This window comes from Rattus norvegicus, chromosome 1 (assembly GCF_036323735.1).
Source record: "Rattus norvegicus strain BN/NHsdMcwi chromosome 1, GRCr8, whole genome shotgun sequence".
NCBI lineage: Eukaryota > Metazoa > Chordata > Mammalia > Rodentia > Muridae > Rattus > Rattus norvegicus.
This window is the reverse complement of record NC_086019.1, coordinates 61111782-61117419: the sequence shown is the minus strand read 5'-3', so window position 1 is coordinate 61117419 and position 5638 is coordinate 61111782. Positions and strand designations below refer to the sequence as shown.

At 44.3% G+C, this 5638-nt stretch overlaps 1 pseudogene; it reads left to right on the top strand.

Annotated features, from left to right (window-relative positions):
* Positions 1-1095: 1095 nt before the first annotated feature.
* On the top strand, positions 1096-5427 carry LOC134485058 (sperm motility kinase Y-like; annotated as a pseudogene).
* The last annotated feature ends 211 nt before the right edge of the window (positions 5428-5638 follow it).

Below are 5638 nucleotides of genomic sequence, written 5' to 3'. Positions count from 1 at the left end.
CTAGTGAGCTGTGTGTGGTTGTATCGGATTTTACGGTACTGTGCATATGTGTATGTATCAGTGTGTGTAGGATGATGTGTGTTGACAGATTTGCTTGTGTGTGAGTGTGTGTACACTTTCGCCTGTGTGTTTTTCAGTATATGAAGGAGTGTGAGTTTACAGGTTTGTGTGTATGTGTTTGTATGTGTGTACCTCTTCGTGTGTGTGTGTGTGTGTGTCCCTGTGTGTGTGTGTGTGTGTGTGTCTGTGATGTGCGTTTTTCCAGGTTTGCTTGTGTGTAAGTATGTGTGTGCCTGTTCCTATGTGATTGTGTTTTGTGTGAATCTGGGTGTTTGTAAGAGTTTGTCTGTGTGAGTGTAAGTACACTTTTGTGTATTTCTGTGTGTGCCTGTGTGTGCTTCTGTGTGTGCCTGTGTGTGTTCCTGTGTGCCTGTGTGCCTGTGTGTGTGTGTGTGTGTGTGTGTGTGTGTTGTGTGTGCACACGTCCCCATCCCGTTTTACCTGCAACTCAATGCAAGAGAGTGTAGAGGCCAGAAGTCAGCCCGGGCTCCTGTTCCTGAGGTAGGTCATCAACCTCATTTTCAAGACAAGCTCTCTCACTGGCCTACAGCTGCCCAAGTACCTGTGTTGGCCGAGCAGTGGCTCCCAGGATTTTGACATGCCAACCCCATAATATCAGATTAAAGGCCTATGTAGACGGCTGGCTGCTTATTTATGGATTGATTCTTTTTTCTATTTGTTTAAGAGATAGAATTAGGCCATATATTCGCAAGACCACTGGCTATTTCCTTATTGTGGTTTTGATTTTTAGTTATGCTTTATTTATTTATTTATTTATTTATTTATTTATTTATTTATTTATTATGGATTTCTGGATTCTGTTTGGTGGTGGGTTTTATGTTCTCACATGGTATATTATTGCTTTGATTATATACATTTCTGCAGTCAGATGATTCACTCTATCTCCATTTTCAATGTCCTGCGGTTTCATCCTTTTACATTATTTTTGTTTCTCTATTTATTGAGTACAAGCAATCATTGGCTTAGACTTGATACAAATTTGCCCTTTGTGACACTTTGACTCTTCGGCCTTTGTTTAAGGTTTACTATTCACTGATATTTAACTGCCTTATTCCTTGTGGTTGGTTAATTTTGATTTTCAATATTTTGCTCTGGAGAGTTGTGGATTTTTGTGGATCACTAGGTCCTGAAATTCAATGGAGTTTCCCCTTAAGTGTTGGCTTTTTATATTTGTTTGTTTTCTCTTACACTAATTCTTTCTCCTCTCATTTCTTTCATCATACCTTTTTCTTCAAACAACATCTATTCATAGTATTGACAATCTTTGGCCGCCCAATCCTATTGTAATATGACGATTTTTATTTTCATCATTGCATTTAGTATGTGTGTGCTCTTGGCTTTCTCTTTTGGGGTTGGTTATTTGGGTGGCTTTTACTTATGATTCTTCATATTTTCCCCCTTTTCATAATTTTACTCTATTTTTCTAGTCTAGTCTTTTCTTGTTTTTATTTTTTTCTTTTTGTTTCCTTTGTTTCTTTTAGGGACCGCATGTGTAATTTTAGTTCCTGAATTGCTCCATCTTTTTCATTACCTGATTCCATTGTTTGTTATTTTTAGGTAGCATTAGTACTGATAAAATGCCTACAGAGACTGAGGAGGAGTTACCACCTCCTAGCCCCGATCCCAGTATCTCTGAGGAGTGAACCTTTCATTCCCAATATAAAGTATTGAAGACTATTGGAAAAGGAAGCCATGCGAAGGTCCTCCTGGCCCACCGCCGGCTCACAGGAACCCGAGTGGCGGTCAAAGTTCTCCGAAAGGACAAGCAGTGGTTCTGGCCAGCCATGACAGAAGCAAACATAATGAGAAAGATCAACCACCCCAACATTGTTTCTCTCTTACAAGTCATTGAAAATAAAACGAGAATATACCTCATAATGGAGCTGGTGGAAGGCCAACAACTCTACCAGTACATCAGAGAGTCAGGGCACATAGAGGAGGATGAGGCCCGGCAAATATTTGAACAGATATTGTCAGCAGTGAGCTACTGCCATGGAAAGGGGATTGTTCACCGTGACCTGAAACTGGACAATATAATGATTGATAAAAACAAAAAGGTCAAAGTCATCGACTTTGGGCTTAGCACTGAAACACAACCTGGACAAATGCTAAAACAGCAGTGCGGTGCATACTCTTTTGGTTCCCCGGAACTCTTCCTTGGACTTCTGTATGACGGGATGAAGAATGACATGTGGAAAATAGGAGTGGTCTTGTACTATATGGTAGTGGGAAAGCTCCCGTTTGATTCAATGATCTTCCAAGAATTACAAAAACAACTTGTTGCAGGGGTGTATCCTGCCCCCTGTGGGGTTTCAGAAGAACTGTAGAACCTACTTAGTCAATTTCTAACAATAAATCCAATGTATAGACCAACAGCCAGCAAGGTGATGAAACATGCCTGGTTCAAAGAACACGGGAAGGGGTTCACAGGTCGTTATGAAGAACTGCTTGCCCTCAGGCCAGACCCTGAAATTTTGGCCGCAATGAAATGCGAGGGATTTCAAGCCTCTGTAATAAAATACTCTCTAATGAAAAGAAAATATAATGAGGAAATGGCAACTTATTGCTTTCTACAACAGCAGGCTCTCCAGGGTGATGGCTGCAAAGCCCAGGCACAGCAGGTGAGTCCCATTGCAGGCCCATTCCCTAGCCTTGATCCTGCTGCTGCTTTTAGATTAGAACAAAAGAGGAGTGGATGCCTGCCAGTCCTTGGCACCTTGCGGGTGTCATCCTCCCATGGTCACGTATCTCACTATGGCCAGAATGCTCATCCAAAAGGAGGCAAAAGATCCACTGTGGCTCGTTGTCTCAGGCCACTACCGATGACACCTACACAGGACCACTATGACAAATGTGCCGTGAGTGTCCCATGCATTCAAACAACAAGCATCTTCAGTGAGAAGAGTAGCAATAAGGGAATCAAAGAAGATAATCTACTCTCCCACAGAGCCCCATTAGAGGATAAGCCCATCCCCAGCAGGGTCCGGCACAGAGGTTTTAAGGGGTGGACCAGGAATATAGCAAATGCTCTGATAAAGCTGCCAAGGAGAAAGAAACCTCGCCTGGGGCAGAACAGAATCTCCCCCCAGAAATGAGCCACAGGGAGAGTCCAGAGAACAAGCAGCAGGCATAGCCCAGGTACCTTTGTGCTTTGTCCTTTTCAGTTTGCTCTATGCTGGTCCTTCCTCTGTCTCTGGTTTCCATTTTCCCCACAATTCTTACCTTGTATCTTCTGTAAGTTCTTTATGAGGTTTCCCCAACACCAAGCCTTCTCCCTCTCCTTGATTTCTCCTCTTCCCAGCAGGGACCCAATAGGATTGATGAGTTCCCCACTCTACAGAGTTTTCTTGTTGACCCATCCCTTCAGATGGACTTCAGCTCCCCCTTAAGCCAATAGCTCCCACAGGGTGAGGACTAGAGGTTTATGGGCTCATGGACTCCTCCATGGGCTACTGATCTTTTCACATGTGGTCATCAATCACAAGTGCCTCAGAACAGAGTCTTATGTTTTCAAATGTAACATCCCATTTCTTTAAGCCTCAAAACTAATTAACAAGGTTTGTCATTGAATAAGTATCAACAACCTAGTTTGCTGGTTATTGTTGATGGTCAGAATCATGCATAGTTTTTTGCATGCTGATTTTTTCGTTCCTAAGACCTAGTGATATATATATATATATATATATATATATATATATATATATGTGTGTGTGTGTGTGTGTGTGTGTGTGTGTAACATTTCTAAATGATTTCTTTCAAAAATCTTAACAGAAGTAGAAGAGAAGATGTAATAAAATAATAAGGCAATCAAAGCTCCAAATGGTAATCTAAGTATTCTACCTCATAAGATTTTTGCTTAGAATAATTTTTTTCTTTCAAAGTGCCATCTTGAAATTGTCATGTCCTGAGTATAAAAAGGAGGTGATTTCAGACACATGGCCAAGGAAAAGACACCAGCACAAGCTACAGCACCAACAGGAGTAACAGCAATAGCACCAACAGCATTAGCAGTAGCAGAAGGAGGAGGAGGAGGAGGAGAAAAAGCTGGAGGAGGAGGAGAAGGAGGAGGAGGAGGAGGAGGAGGAGAAAAATCTGGAGGAGGAGGAGGAAGAATAGGAGGAGGAGAAAGAGGATGGTGATGATGATGATGATGATGATGATGATGGTGATGATGATGATTTTGCCTCCCTGTTGTGGGAGAATTGCTGAATGACTTCTTATGGAGACAGATACCATGCTGAGCAATGTTTATGAAGTGAATTATCAGAATAATATTAACCATTCATAGAACACATGTCAATACTCCTGAGGGGGATCACCCCTGGAAGATAGAGTTTGATGGCAGTGCAAGCTGTGTGGAATGCTCTTAATGAGGACAACCTTCTCAAAGCGGATGATGTAATAGGTCTGAAGGAGCGTTTTGTGGGAGTCAGGGTCCCATCTACCTCTGTCAGGGCGCACAGAGCTCCTGGCCTTGCAGCCTGCCAGGGAGGTGACCGGGATTATTGGCTTCCCTGATCCCCACAGGGTCCTGGATTGCTTGGTTCCCCCTCAGTCATGGTCCTCCCTGTGCCTCATGGGGTCCGCAGCTTCTATGGGCTGAATTTAATCAGTGATTCACTGGAGCTGGATCTGAACCCAAACCACAGGGAAGCCCTGGGCACTGAGGACAATAAGAGCAGCAGACAACATCTCCTCCACTGCTTCTGACTCTGCTCCACAAGCCAAGGCAGCTACCACACAGCAGGCATCCAGCCTAACTCCCAGCAGGGAGAGTGTGAGATGTCTGTGGATGAGCCCACAGGGACTACAGGATTCTGTGGGAAGGCATCTGGTAGCTTCTGGTGCAGCTGCAGCAGCCAGGACACATGGAACTGCAGTGGAGGTGAGCTATAGGACCAGGTAGCAAAGAGTCTGATCTGGCCAATGCTGATTTGAATCCCTGGGTGCAGGCAGGAACGGTCAGTCAGGGCTACACTGAAGGCCAGTCAAGGGCATGCAAGGTGTCACTAACACTGTGTGTGACTACATTCTCGAAGTCTTGTCCAGAAAAAAACAAGTGGTCTTGAGCACTGAGGTTCAGTCCCGACTCATGGGGAACAGGATAGCAGATTGACCTGAGTATGAAATCGCATGAATATGCCCTCTGGCTGCTCCCTGGGCTCAGGATAGATGGGCCCTGAGAAGGCACCATTCATGGGTCTGCAGGAGTAGGGGAGAGCTTGGCACTCATGAGGCACTCCTAACCCTTAGTTGAGCCACTCTGGGGAGGAGATGGCATCATTTGTGATATGGACTTATGTGGGACACTATGCTTTGATGTATGGCACAGACAGCTCCTGTCCTCCTTGCTGACAGTTCAGACCCACAGCTGACCTCATCTCAGACAGTCCCATGAGGAGTGGTGTTTGGTTCCTGCTTCACAGTTAGGGCAGGAAAACACCTAGGAAACGATGGGCCACTGCAGTGAGTACAGGCCATGTGCCTGTCTTGTCCTTGCTTACTTGTTTTTTCCTCCTCTTCCCCTTTTTCCTCCTCTTCATCTTCCTCTTCTTCT